This window comes from Aedes albopictus, chromosome 2 (genome assembly GCF_035046485.1).
Source record: "Aedes albopictus strain Foshan chromosome 2, AalbF5, whole genome shotgun sequence".
Lineage (NCBI taxonomy): Eukaryota > Metazoa > Arthropoda > Insecta > Diptera > Culicidae > Aedes > Aedes albopictus.
Genome location: NC_085137.1, coordinates 56,098,579 through 56,114,666, shown reverse-complemented (window position 1 = coordinate 56,114,666; position 16,088 = coordinate 56,098,579). Strand labels below are relative to the sequence as shown.

At 39.9% G+C, this 16,088-nt stretch overlaps 1 protein-coding gene across 1 annotated transcript in view; it reads right to left on the bottom strand.

Annotated features, from left to right (window-relative positions):
• LOC115265573 (EGFR adapter protein) overlaps nt 1-16,088 on the bottom strand; it is a 909,498-nt gene that overhangs the window by 701,104 nt on the left and 192,306 nt on the right. The gene's annotated exons all lie outside the window — the stretch shown is intronic.

Below are 16,088 nucleotides of genomic sequence, written 5' to 3'. Positions count from 1 at the left end.
CATCTGGTTTCTGGAACATTGTTATTGCCGAGTATCAATGCTCTTACGCGCTATTACGAACTATGCGGACAAGGTACAATTGATGCAAACGTGAACCATTTTCTCACTAACTCCCAAGATTGTTTAACAACTATTGCAATAGCAGTTAAATTTCATAGAGAATCAATCATATGAGGACAATAATCATAAACATTAAGCCATCGCTCATTTCCACTGCATAAGGTTTGAGTGTAGTTTCATATAAAGTCCACAAGTCAAAGTTGTCATCTCTCGCATATCCTTTTGCGTTGACAGTTTACAGCCTTCAGCAGCAACAACAACAGTAGCTTTATCAGACCTTCATTATTGCCATGTTTCTAAATAGAAAATCAAGCAACCAAAGTCTATAAGCAAATAACTCTTGTGAAGCAACATCAACCATTTGGACGTTTCATATGTACCAACAAAATCCATCCATTCATCTGCAGCGTGCTGCTCACCCCAAGCACACGCTCCATTTGAGATATCCTGCCACACCGCAAACAATTATTCACGCAACATTAAATCAACCACAGAAGCTAACTCTCCCCCTAACGAAGAAGATAATCACTCTGAAATGAGGACCGACAGGACATTACCGGCTGACTGATTTTACATCGTCGTCCTTCCTATGTAGCTAGGAACTACTGCTGGCTGTGACGAGCCTCCATTTCAGAGCAATGTTCTCCCAGCTCAGATATGCAATGAACCTCCCTTCGGTATACCTAGGTACGGGGACTAGGTAGGAAGATGGGCAATGAACAATGATTTATCTTTACCTTTTCCGACGGCTTACGCTTCTCGCACATGCAGGCTAGTCTTAGAGTTACTCGGCTTGACAAGACCCGTCTCCCAAGAACGAGAACACCTTGTTGTAGTCGAAATGAAAAGTGTCAGTCACTCAGTCAATCAGTCAGCAGCCGTACCTTAGACTACACATGGTGCGCTCGGTGAGTTCGGTCGGTACACATCCCAACCAACCCACTCCTGAGTCCTCATGAGGCTGACGTATATCGAATCTAGACCAGGGAGAGCGAGAGCGGGGGAAACCCCGGGAATCTTCTATTTACGAAACAATTAGTGCTGTCAGTATCAATTTATCTCGAACATGAAAACTTAATTCCGCTAAGACGGCTTCGGTGACGCTTACAGGAACCGGAAAGCAGTCAGTGCAATGTTTGTGAAATTTTAGCGGAGGCCTGAGTGAGCAACATACGGCGAGACTTAAAGTTGACATTCAGCGACGAAACCTAAAGGATGAACATCACTTCAGTGGTTTTCAACCGGAAAGAAATCAACCAGACAGAACAAGAGGAATTATATCAGGAAAACACAAATCTCGTAATCTCAATCTAAATCACGTATTGGAATCGCATCTGAATATTATGAAAAAAATCCTGGGGTTCCTTGGACTGCGCCGGGAATTTAATTATGAATTCCAGAAGCCTGAATCCCAGCATTTCGGGTGAGCATTTCAAAATTCATCTCGATTATGGTAGTTCAATAATTGCAAAAAAAAATCCTGCATATGGATAGAGTAGTTCTAAAAACAGTTCTGGAATAAGTCTTGAGAGTAATCGCAAACGGAGAAGTTATATTTAAAATAAATCCTGGAGGAATCTGGGAAGGAATCTCCAGGAATTTCATCAGGAATTTTTCCAGGGATTAATTTGGGAATTACACAAGAGACTTTTTCAAGAGCTTCTGATCCATGCACGGTTTGCGGGGTTCCAATAATGGTTGATTCAGGGCTTGTTCCAAATAAACCTTCAAAAATTCTTCCCACGATACGTTCAAAAATTCTTACTGATACTTCTGCAAGGACGTACCGAAGCATTCTTACAGAATTTTACCAAAGCTTACTTCAGTGGACTGGATTCCTCCAGAGATTCCTTCACAAATACCTCTAAGGATTTCACCAAACATTCCTCCGGGAATTTCACCTATGATATTTTTAGATATACTTCCAGTGATTGTTCCTGTGCATTTTTGGGGATTATTCCTGGAGTTTCTCCAGAGATTTCCAAAGGAATTTCATCAGAGATTCTGTTAGGTATTTCTGCAGATATTCCTTCAGAGATATTCTCATGTATTCCTCCAAGAACTCCGCTAAAAATTGCTCCAATAATTTCATCTAGAATCATTCAAAGTATTTCTGCAGGAAATTCTTCTAGGATTTTTTTCAGGAAATTCTATCGGGGATTATTTAAAAAATATTTCAGATATTTCTTGGAAATCTGCATAAAAATTCTTAAGGGTCTATCCAAGCATTCATTCAATAAAACGTCTAGAAATTACTTCAGATTGTTTCCTGGAATTCCTATGAAAATTCTACCAGGGAATCTCTCCTGGGAGTTCCTAAAAAAAATCTTCTGTGATCGCTTTTCAAATTCGTCCTGGAGTTTCTTCATAAATTCATTCATCAAGGATTCTCTCAGGAATTACAGAGAAATACAGGGCTCAACTTAGGGATAACTTTAGAAATTTCCCCAAGGGATTCCTCCAAGAATTTCTCCATGAACTCTTCTTGGGATTCCTTCAGGATTTTTTTTTTTTCAAGAATTCAGAACTTCCCCTCCTGGAATTTCTTCATATATTCCTCCTGGAATTTCTTCAGGCAACCCTGCTGTTTTTTTTAATAACATTTCTTCCAGGAATTCCTCTAGGAATCCCTTTAGCAATTCCTCCAGGGATTCCTCTAGCAATTCTTCCAAGGACTCATTCAGTTGTTTTTCCAGGAATATCTACAGAGATTCCTTCAGGAGTTCCTACAGGTTCCTTCAGGAACTTCTCCATGAATTCCTTCGGGAATTCCAACGGGGATTCCCCTAGAGTTTCCTTCAGATATTGTCCTAGAGATTCATCCAGGAATTCCTAAGAAATTTACTCAGAGATACCATCAGGGATTTTATCAATAATTGCTCCAGAGATTCTGTCAGACATTTCTCCAGGGAATCCTTTAGTAATTCACTCAGAGAAGGCTCTTTTGTATTCTCTTGGAGTTCCTCTCGAATTTTTTCTAGGGAATGCACCAGGAATTCCTTCTTCCTTCATCCAGACATTTCTTTTTTGAATACATTCCAGTGATTGGTCCAGCGATTCAGGTGAATTCGAGGATTCCATTATATGAGAGTTCTCCGGGAAAACTTCTTCAAGAATTTCCGCAGGGATTCCCTTCAGAAGTTCCAACAGGAATACTTCGAGGGTTCTCTCTAGTCTAGTTTCAAGACATTCACGAGAATACTTTCAAGTATTGCTAATGACACATTCCACGCGTTAGGTTTTGAGTGAGAATCAAACTTTCGCTTCTAAAAAGTGTCATGTTGTTAAATACGTACCAACTAGCATATCAAACGATCAGATTTAAATAGAAGATTCAATGTTTGCTTCTAATTGGGAATTAGACCTTTTCACTTCGAAAGAACTCAAGAAATACATTGCGTAATGCCCATTTTTGACTGAACGCCAAGACATTTGCTAGTGCCTCGTGACATTATTATTATTAATATTTATTAAAGATACTTTACCACTTATGTGGCATTCGTGTCTGGACCTCGTGACAGTTTTCAAAGTTTCTAATACTTTTGAAACCCATATCTTTCGCTTAAGGCCAAAATAATGAAAATTGATGCGGAAATGGATCGTTGAAAGCGTTTTCAAGACAGGGGTTATTTTTTACCCCTTACGCCGTTACAAATGTTTATTTTACTTTTTGTCCCACCACTATTTGGCTGATCGAGGGGGGGCAAAAATAATAAAGCATTTAATCTGAAAAATATTTCAAACTAATCAGAATAAAAAAGTAGTTTTTTTTTAAATTCAGTTTTTAGACAAACGGGGCTGAAAAAACTTCAGTCAGTTCACGGAGATAAATAAATGGTAAACACAACAAAGTTTTAGTTTGCTTCAACCGGAATTTCAGTTCGACTTCGGCACAAACAATAAATTAGTTAGATTCAACTACACTCTAGACTCCTACTACACGGCTTCCGTCTACACGGTCACCTATTACACGGATTCCTATTACACGGTAGTCCGTGTTGTGGGAATCACAGAGCTTATGGGATTTCGCCTAATTGGGGGTGCGAGCGGATATCTCAGGCGTATTACAAGATAGCACCATACTTTCTTCGGCAAAGTTGTAGTACTAGAATAGATCTACCACACAATGCCAACTATCATCCAATTAATTGGCAATTTGGCCGATAGAGGCGCTTTGTAAAAGTGGTTGACATGTACACTCACCAGTAGAAGCACTCATAAGTTATCACATGCGATATCTCAAGATCTAATTTATTTGGAACAATGCTGTCTTCGGCAAAGTTGTTCAGTAGGTTAAAAACAATCTGGTGATTTAACAATTAGTTTGTGATTTCGCCGCTATCTGGTTCTCCAGATAGAGAAGTTTGAATCTTTACTTGACGACTAGCGCCACCTAGCGACGAAATCACAAACTAATTGTTAAATCACCAGATTGTTTTTAACCTACTGAACGACTTTGCCGAAGACAGCATTGTTCCAAATAGAGTAGATCTTGAGATATCGCATGTGATAACTTATGAGTGCTTCTACTGGCGAGTGTACATGACAACCACTTTTACACAGCGCCTCTATTGGCCAAATTGCCAACTAATTGGATAATAGTTGGCATTGTGTGGTAGATCTATTCTAGTACTACAACTTTGCCGAAGAAAGTATGGTGCTATCTTGTAATACGCCTGAGATATTCGCTCACACCCCCAATTAGGCGAAATCCCATAAGCCCTGTGATTCCCAGAACACGGATTCCTACTGCACCCCCGAACTGACCGTGTAGTAGGAGTCTGGACTGTACCTTCGTCAGTTAAAACAATCCAAAATTGCCATTGGTTTGTTTTTACCGTTGCACCATTGTTTCCTTTTGCCAACTGTAAAAATCAACCAAAATATGTGTAAATTTAATAAATTAATTCAGTTTGGAACTACCATAGTTTAGCTTAAAACTACCGATGATTGCGGGTTAAATCGAACAAGCCGTTTGTTCTTATTTCATTAAACTCAAAATCAGGCTTCTTTTTTCTCATTTTAAAATGCCAATAGGAAAGTATTTTTTTTTTTTGAGGCTTTAAATTTATTGATTTAATTCATTCGCCTCGTATGTAAATATGTAAATTGATTATTATTTGTTTATTACAGTTGACTTTATGAAATAATAGGTGTAATATTAATGTTTGACATCATGGGTTGAGGGTGTTGTCCACAGGAACGTTTGCCGCACTCGCGTATTTGATTGCGAAGAATCGGGCTAGTCTGCGTTTGAAAGATGAACGTAGTCTTGGGTATTGCTGCCGGTCGCGAATCCTATCTTATGTTCACTACGTACCGACAATAAAAGGCATGTCAATTTATATATTCACAAATGGTAATCGAAAATGTGACTTACTTCATGACAAATGTTTCAGAATAGCTTGTCATCAAGCTGGTCTTGAAAACCTTCCATTCTGCCATAAAGCAGGGTCGAGCTTACAGTTGTTGACTAGAGTAAGTTACACGTCGTTTCTTCAGTAAGACTTTTATTCGTACCCGCCATTGTACTCCAGGCGGAAGAACAGCAAATGTGCATCAAACCAAAGCATTAGTTTGTTTCTAATCGTTTTGTCGGTTCCAGTCAACAAGTCATCGTATAATATGTTGTATAAGATGTTAAAGTGGAGGCGATATGCGTACATTTTACATGCGCCTAAATGGAGGCATGCACGCATATGGCCTCCACTTTATCATATTATGCAACATCTTATACGATGACTGGTTGTCTGGGTTGTTTTTGCGTTGAATAAAATATTAGTTTGTTTTTACCGACGATTTTGGTTGAAACAAACTAAACTAATACTTCTGTTAAAACTACAAATTCCCTGTCAGAAATAAACAACCTAGACTGCCCATGATCGCATAATTGTCCCATATGAATAGGAAACCCAGCAAAGATGGGACTGATATGCGATCATGGGCAGTAGATTCCAGTAAAACCCATCCATGTTTCCGTTAAAAACGATGAACCAGCACCAAAATTTCAAAAGGGCTTAACTGCTATTGCATGGATAACATTTTATTCATTTAACGCAATTCATATACATTAACCCTTTGGAGCCGGAGTGGTCATATATGACCCCGGCGATGAAACCGAGCATAACAAACGTGTTCGACACCAGCGAGGTTGCGTCGACAGCGGAGAAAAAAAATCGGCTCCAAAAGGTTAAACGAAAGAGGAGGATTTTATCTTTCTATTTGTGCTAGTGAATTGCTCGAGAGAGATGTGATAGGATCTACAGCTTTGTGAGAAGACATTGGATGCAAAAGCAGTTACGCCCTTAGTAGAAACACCTAATATGGAAGTTTCTTTTAAACCAACACGTCCAGAAAAGCATTCTCATTGAAACTAAAATAACGTTTGTTGAATTTACACATTGAAATTCTTTTGAAAATATATGAATGATTATAGTTTCAAACAGATTTGCTATTTTAAAATCCATGTGCAATTCTGTTTGATTTCACAATCCTGTATTTTATGGTGACTCTTGTGGAAATCAACATATTTCTACTTTGTTTCTAAGTCAATTTAATTGACCGATCCCTCGGCGTCGAATAGGATTGTAAAAAACACAATATTGAGCATGAAATCAAGCAGAGTATTCTGATGCAAATGTTTTACTGATGAACCCCTCGGTCAATAAAACATTATTGAAAAGTTGTAAATTTGATTAATCAGGAGATTCCTTGATTTTTCTGTAAGATTTTTTTTCTTTTTTTAAATATAAACTAGCTGTACCCGGCAATCTTTGTCTTACCTACTGCGTTTTTGACGTTTCAAGTTTTTAGCCAAGACCAAATCCCCGGTCAAAATGTATGAAAGATCGATTTTAAAAACTCTATTTTTTCCATGTTTTTTGCCTCATAAACCTTCCTTGGGTGAATACTAACAGAACAAAACTAAGACGACCAAAATCGGACCTTCCGTTCGCAAGTTATGCGGCATAAATATCATAAAAATCTACACCGTGCGCGGTCCCACGTATGCCACTGCATTTTTATATATATAGAAGATAAATTAAAACAACCCAGAGAAAAAACAAGCATGTTGTTTTCCAATGAATATATTATTGAAAGTAAAAGAAAAAAAATACCATAATATTGTAGATGTCGAGCTTGACAACCCACGTCAAAAGCCTGAAACTATTGTTATTTCAATCAGATGTCCAACTGAGGAACAATAATACAGGATTGTAAAAACAATCATGCAGGATTGTAGAAACAATCATACATTCTCATTGTGGCCAAAACAATGTCAAATTTCTTTTGACTTTACGTCGAATATAGTTATTTGTACCGTAGATTTTTCTGCGTGAAGTATTTTAGTTTAAAAGCAATCGTATTGAAGTTTAAAACAACTATTTCTTATGCTTATGTAACAACGAACATGTTAGTTGTTATTCAAACTACATCCATTTTTCTCTGTGATAGAAGACATTTTCAACAAATCTTCGGACGGGTTTCCACTATGTTCTACATACTGGAGAAAATATTGAAAGAAATTATGGAGAAAATTCCGGGTTAGTCCTGAAGAGTTCGTAATTTCCAAAATAGTTACAAAATGATGATTTTTCAGCACGAGTTGAGTTTACCCAACGAAGCTTGTCGAGTGCTGGTAGTTCTCTCGGTTCCAATGTTCCAACCATCACACTCTAACATTACTTCCCCTTCTCAACTGACTGAATGGTCTAGGCCAGCACCGTTATTAATCAAACATGTTACCCTTTTAATTCTAATTTTGAAATTTAAGTATTTGCATCCAATGACATACGTATTTCGACCTCAAACGTGAGGTCGTCTTTAGTGTCTCAGACATTTTCCTTGAGTCGAAGTTGATATTAAGAGAACAGTGTCCCGAAAGGTGTTGCGTACCATCTACGGCGGAAGACGGAACTTGAAGAAGGCGGATGAACCACAAGCTGCATCAACTGCTAGAGAACCAACCATCGTCCACACCGTGAAAATCGGGAGGCTACAGTGGGCGGGTCACATCATCAGGATGTCGGATAGCAACCCGATTAAAATGGGTCTCGAGAGTCATCCGACCGGTACAAGAATACGTGGTGCGCAGCGAGCTAGGTGGGTCAATCGAGTGGTGGACGTTTTTCGGACCCATCGCAGAGTGCGGAACTGGAGACACACAGCCATGGGGCAAACAGACTGGAGACGACTCCTACGTACAGCATAGGACACTCAGGCCTTAATCTGACCGGTAAATAAAAGTAAGTAAGTGTCCCAGCCCAGTACCAACTCAGATCAATCTAATCAATCAGTCTAAGCTAAGCTAAGCTAATATACTTTTGTTAAAAGATAAAGACAGTAGATGAAAGATATGATGGAAGTTGCAAACCACTGCAATAGGCCCAGCAAGCACAGTAATACAGAGATCACTTTCAGTCGTGAGTAAGATGCCGGGTACTGGGAAGTCTGCCACTACAGGATATGTTTCCTAGCGAATGAGAAAGAGCGAGAGAGAAAGAGTAAGATGTGAAAAACGGAAAACGCGTTGCCACCCAAGGAAATGAAAGAAACCCATTTCCCGTTGTTGACGCCGGCAACGACGACGAGATTCTCATTCCTATCCACTTGTTGGAGTTTGGAGACGACTGTCGACGAAGGACGGCGGGAAATGCTGCTGACATAGATTTCTCGTTTCCAGCTTGTCGTTTCAGCTCTTCAGCCTGCAGCTGGCAAAATAGCTAAGAGAGCAACCCTCGTAGCTTTTATTATTTACGCAGCTTTTGATTCCTCCACTCGGAAGACATGTCGAAGGGAATGGAATTCAGTTTTGATTTGAATGAATAATGGACTGAGAAAAAATGTACTATTTAATTTCTTTTGAATAGCAATATTTGTAAGCTTTAGAATATTCACATTAATTTCATCACCTCTAAGGGGCGATTTCTTCACCCTGGCTTAAGCGTTAAGCCTGGTTTAACTGTATGGGTAAGCCTGGCTTACCAGTTAAGCCTAGGTGAAGAAATCGGCCCTAAGAATATAAGATTATAAGGCATGAGCTCCCAGTCAAACCTCCCTTTTCGCAACACCTATCGATTAGACCACCACTACACCGAAGCCGCAAGTTCGACCACGTGGATAACACTTCTCCGACAATATCGATAAATGGTGCTCACATAGCCTTTGAAGATGATGGTCAAAATGCGTCCACAACTCCATTGGGTTCGCGCAAGCTCGACAGAACACCTTTGGAGGACTGTTGGAGTACAGTTGAAGCTGCTATCAACGGCGCAGTAGAAAGCACCTTCGGGTACATGGAGCGGATTCGATAAAACGATTACCTTGACGAGGAATACATAAAGGTTTTAGAGGAAAAGTACGCAGTATGGATGGTAATGCTGCAGCATGCGACCCGGCAGAACGTGGAACAACACAGGGATAACGAAGGGAGCCTGCTAATGGGCTCGACGTGTTGTTTGTAAGTTTAATATGTAACTACATCACCAACAATAAATTCTATTCCATCATAGGTGCTTCAAATTGCCTAGTAAATGATGTTAATATGAATATTTTGAAGAACAGGCTATTAACCGTATACTATTACTTACATAACCTTACCTACAAATGCCCAAACCACCATCATCTCCAAAACGGCTCTGCCTTTTAGTGTTGGAACGGAGATAAGAGAGTTTCAAGCATGGATGCACATTACCCATTTTGCATATCAGCAGCAATAGGGATAGGGAATCGCGCTACTTGGGCGGTGGCTTCTATATTCGTCTGTTTTCCACTATAACTCAGTCAAATTTGAACCAATTGACTCAACTTTTGGAATGTGGTGAGATAGGTATAGTATCTACCCGTGTACAACATTTCAAGTCAATTGGTTCAAAATTGACTGACTTATAGTGGAAAACAGACGAATATAGAAGCCACCGCCCAAGTGGCGCGATACCCTATTATCTGAGCGGGAACACCGGAGAACAATGACGCAAATGAACGATTATGTTTACCCGCCAACAAAACTCGGTTCTGACGAAGCCAGCTGAATCCATTTGGCACACGTTGCTGCTTCATACGCTCCTACCTAGTAGTCCTCAACGAGAATAAGCTTATGTTTGTTCTTCGGAAAAGGTTCGCTGGAGACTGAGTGGGGGAGACTGGCATCCCCCCACCCACACAGCAGCATAATCGTTCTGATGGTTGCCCATGAGCTCATCGTTATGAGACGGTTTTCGTTGATGGGAGCATCCCCCAAATATGTGTCGGTACGGAATGTTGCAGGCAGTGAACAAAAACGAGATGATGGTCGTGGCGACGGCGGCGGTGGCGGCTGGAGATTATAATTGTGGCTTAGTGCAAGCTTATTGTGTGATTTTACTGAGTGCAGGGGATCTTCCTATCTGCCACCGGGTGACAGTGATGATAAATTCCAGTTGTCACGGGTTGCACATGATGGACGGGTTTGTTTCGGCAACCTCTTCATGGCAGTTGCTGAATGGCACCGATAAACAATGGTACTTTGTTTGCCTAAATTAGATGTTTCCGGTTCAGATGATGGAAGCTCGGCGAGATGTATGCGTCAATATTTCAGGTGGAAGGATGATTGTCCTGATGATAACAGATAGGTGGCACTTATTGTTGCTACAATAGTTCAGGTGCGAAAATTATTCACTTTACAATTTGATAACTCCCTCACACAATGAGCCAGAAGCTAAAATTGTGAGACAAATGGAAATTTGGATGGCCATCAGCACCTATTGTATACGCAAAACTAAGACTGATGGATGTTCTCAAATAGTGGAGCTTGCAACCAAAACAGCAATTTTCTGATTGACAGGCAACATGTTTCAGATACAATCGACGAGAGGGCCTTCAGAGGACCAGACATCTGATTGTGATCTGATCACAATATTGTTGTCTCGAAGATACGAGTTGCGGTTATCAATTATAGCATCGCATTTGACACAAGACCATCCACAAGAAAGGCTACCCTGAAATGTGAAGACTTTCGGGCTATCATCATTCGTTGGCTGCATTCAAGGCAACAGAATGTCATAAATTAAAGCAAATGAGTTCGTGGGAAGAGAACGGGCCAGATCTTCATCTTACGGTAATTGGGTTTTTAAAATTTTGAATAATGTATTGATTTTTTTTATTTCATACGAAAGAGCACTTTTTTCTGAGCCACTATAATTTTTTTCAGATTTTTAGAAGTTAATTTACATACCCAAAATCAATTAGAAAGAGATTATCTGAAATCACCTTTTGACAGCTGGACAACTACTTGACAGCTCTGCTCAGTACAAAATGTGACAAAGGGTGATTCGTCAAATCGCTCTCATACAAACTTCAAACTGATTATTAAGTAGGTTCCCGGGCACCAAAATTCATGAAAATTTGGATTTTGGCTCAGTTTGGAATGCAGATTCAGAATATTAAATTATCTGAATACCGCTAAAGAAGCCAATTATGACGGTATTCCTCCAGAAATGGTGAGAATATTAGGACCCAAAGCATAAGCTGTTCATTGACTTCTAGGTGGCATACGACAGTAACGAGTGCTCGGAGCTACGGAAAACTATGGGTGAGAGCGGTTTTCCTAGTCGGCTGACCAGACTGACCAAAGCAGCGATTCATGGTGTACAAAACTGCATAAAGAGTTACAGGTGAGCTATTAACAGTTCACTTGGATCTCGCTTGGGACTGCAACAAGGCGATGGCAAAAAGAAATGTACAATTTTCACGACATACGGCGAATTTGTTTGATTTGCGTACGACATGGATATTGTCGCAAGAACAGAGAGTTTCAGCTGGGTTTAAAGGGGTTCCCGATAGTTTCATAGTGTTTCAGAGGCGTTCCAGATTGATTCGAGGGAATTGAGGAACGTTCTAAGCATTTTTAGAGGCATTCCAGGGATGTTCTAAAGGCCTCAGGAAATTTCAGGGAGCTTCAAGAAAGTTTAGCACCGTTAATAAATGACGTAGCGTTTTTGGCAATTTCTTCCTCCTACCTCCCCTTGAAGCATATTTTCCCATAACTGGTACATGGCTCGTCACACAAATCCAGAACCCCCTAAAAAGCTACGTCATTTATGGACGCTCCCTTTCAGGGTTTTTCAGGAGCGTTCCAGGGAGTTTCAGGAGCATTTCAAAGGGATTTTAAGAGGAGTTCCTTGTGGTTTCAGGGCGTTCCATGGGTGTTGCAAAGAGTTTTAGGGTATTTCAGGGATTACAGGAGTATTCTAAACGCCTTGGTACGCCCTAAAACCTCGCTAGAACGTCCCTGAAACTTCCGTAAAACACTACCAAATTCTTTTGAAACACCCCTAAGATAACCAGAAACCATTTGAAACCATCGGAGACACGCATTTTACCCTCGAACAATCGCGCTGTTGTATTTTGTACAAAACGTTGAAAAAATTTCGCTTTTTGTACTCAGCATTAGCGTGGTGCTGACGCAGGTAGTCAACCGCGCGAGTTACGGAAGATTAACTCTCTTGGAAGCTCATTGAAACCCTCAAAAGCCGCCTCAAAAATCACTCACAGTTCCTCTGAAACATCCTGAAGGGGGCCGGATCACACCGTCCAAGGCCATAGTGTCCCGGTCGTTAATTCGCGTCTTTTTTTTTGCGAAACAACGTCCAAAAGTTTGGATGCGTCATAATTTTCTATGTGCTTTTTTCCTTGGACTTTGTGACGTATCTTCATGTTCGGACGTTATGCCACGGAAAAATGCGCCATAAAATCCTGGGACATTATGATCTCGGACGTTATGATACTGCGCCGGCATTTTTGGGGACTTTCATGGTAATGTCAGAAGTGGTTCTAAAGGGATTTCATGGCGTTCAAGTAGAACCCAACCACTCAAACCGCAAGGCGTTTTAGGGGATTTCAAGAGATTACAGGGCGTTTCAAGGGGCGGTAGGGAGTGGTTTAGAAGTTTCTTTCAAGGAGGTTCCATTCCCAAACACCCTGTAATCGCTTGAAATCCCCTAGAACGTCTTGGGGTTTGAGTGGTTGGGTCTCACCTGAATGCCATGAAACCCCTCTAGGACCACTTCTGAAACTTTCATGAGAGGCCCGGCATTCCCTGCACCGTCTTGAAACGCCATTAAACTCCTCTGAAACATCCTTTAAACTTCTTTGAGAGCATCCTTATATCTCCAGACACCACTTCAGCCTTCTGAAACCAACGGGAACGCTTTGAAATCCTTCTGAAAAGTCCTTTGAAAGTCGCATGAGATCTCATTTAACACCCAGAAACATCTTGAAATGCCTTGAAACATCCTGGAGCCTCCTTGAAAAACGCCCTGATACTCCCCGATATCACCTGAAGCCCCTAAAACGCCTAGAAATCCGTAAGCAAATCCTTATTTGAAACCACATAAACTTTCCTCAAACGCAACTGAAGCCCCATGAAACCTTCCGAAAAGGTTTTAAGAACGCTAAATGTTTTTAAACCCACCTGAGACCCCCGTAAACTAGCCATAAAATACGCTTATATTCCCTAAAAACGCTCAATTCCCTAAAAAAAAACCTTAAATCCACAGGAACACCTTCAATCCCCTGTGCAATTTTCTGAAGGTCTTCTAAAAGCCTCTGAAAGCCCCTGGAACCTCCTGAAATCTCCCTAAGCTTCTTGAAATGCCGTGAAATCAATCTACAACCTTAGGTTTGAACTCCTCTGGAACACTCCTGAAAGCCTTTGCAGCCCCTGATACCACCGGGAACCCCTCTGAAATTTATCAGAAACTCCGACTGACATTACCTTTCCCCCCCTCAAAAGCCCTCTAATCTTAAAATCCTCAATTTGTGCAAAAATGTTCTTAAGGCATCAGTAAATATAACAGAATCATATGCACAAAAAGTGCATTCCAAAAATTTCAGCGATCAAAGCCTCTGAAATTACCTTCTTAAAAATATTTTTTTGAAAATTTTCCGCGAGTTCAGGCATACTTTTTCCGTTTTTTTATGAATTTTCTTAACGGTGGAAAATTTTGTGGAAAACTTTTAGCCCTTCATATTTTTTTTTTGGATTCCTGAGAAAATTTGCTCTCATTTTCATCAAAAAACTTTATTTCTGCTATGCTTCGTTCTAGAGTTATGATTTTTTAAAGACAAGGCTTAATATATAACACATTTGGACATTTTTCAACAAAATTGGCCATAACTCAAGAACGAAAAAAAAATTGCATTCCTGAAATTTCAGCGATTAAAGCTTATAAAATAACCTTCTGAAAGATATTTTTTTGAAAATTTTCCACGATATTGGGCATAGTTTTTCCGCCTTTATTTACGAATTTTCTCAACTTTGGAAAATTTTGTGAAAAACTTTTTCCAATTTATGATTTTTTTTTTCGAATTACTGAGAAAATTTGCTTTTATTTTCTAAAAAAAAAACTTCGTTTCTATGATGCTTCGTTCTTGAGTTATGATTTTTCAAAGAAAATAGTGTCAGGGGAAAACAAAAAAAAAACACCTGAGTTTTCCGGGAAAATAGGCGACCCTGAATTTTTATATTTTTTTTTGTTCATATATCCATAAGCCCTGTCCGTGGGAAAAGTGTCATGAAAATCTGAGACCCTTCGGCCCAATTTGTACGATGACAAAAAAAATCCCCTAATCGAATAAATCACAACAAACAACAAGTTTTCTTCGCCTAGGAAGGATGCAGACTAATATGACGTATTATGATGGTGGGCAAAATATTGATTGAAATAGAGCTACACCCATCTCAACTTGAAAGCTTGCTGCTCAATCGTACTTTGAACAAATTATTTAAAATTGGATGGCGAAGAATTTGACCGACTTTTCGAATGAACACCTACGATCAAATCATAATTTTTGAGCATCCTTTGTACAATAGTGTCACGTATAAGGTGTGCCAGGAATTGAATTCAGGTTATGCCTGATATAGAGGCGGACTAGACGGAATCAAGCGAAAAATATATTGCCCAGGATTGTTCCAAGAATTCCTTCAGGGATTTGTCCAGGAATTCTCTCAGGGATTTCTACAGGGAAATCCTCCAGGGATTTCTCCAGGAATTCACCCTGAGAATACTGCAGGCATTCTTTCAGGATTTCCGTAAGATATTCCTACAGGAATTCCTTCAGGGATTCTTTCAGAAATTCCTGCAGGGATTCCTCCAGGTATTCCTTTAGGGATTTCTCTACGAATCCCTGTAGGGGTTGGTCCAGGAATTTCTGGAATTTCTCCAGGAATTCCTACAGGGATTTCTTCAGGAATTCTTTCGGAGATTCCTCCAAAAAATCCTTCATGGATTCCTCCGAGAATTTTAACAGGGAATCCTCCAGAAATTCCTTCAAGGATTCCTCCAGGACCTCTATCGGGGTTTCCTTCAGGGATTCCTCCAGGAATTCCGTCAGATATTCTTCCAGGGATTCCTCCAAAGATTTCTCCAGGGATTCCATCAGGGATTGCTCCAGGATTTTTTTTTTCAGGGATTCCTCCAGCAATTCCTTCAGGGATTAATGCAGAAATCCCTTCAGGGATTCCTCCAGTCATCCCTAACAGATTCTATCACAACAGGATCAATTGCTTCTCATATGAGTTATTTTGGGGTCTCCAGTTAGCAAAGTGGTTAAGGCCAGAGCCGTAGCGTGGTCGCATGGCGCCCTTGGCAAGCATTCAGATTAGCGCCCCACGATAATAATTGGACAATGTTGATTTGCAAAAAAAAGCATTCATTTTTTTCCAAAGTTTTTTCAAAAGCTCGATTTTGGTGTTACGAAGTGTTTTTCATTCGCATATTTTTTCAAGAATTTCAATGGAAGTCGCCCCAAATTTTCCAAGATTTATTTCTCTTATACGAGTACGAACACATTTTGCGTTTCAAGAATCTCACTAAGACCAGCACAAAAATTAGAATAAACATTTCAGATTCCTTACATAAATGATGCATAAATTTCTTCATGAAATCTTAGATTTTTTGTGCTAGAAGTTTTGTTCAACTGTATTTTGTTTTTAACCCTTCAGGACGCGCGCTGTTGTAAAAAGTACAACACTACATACCAAAAAACCT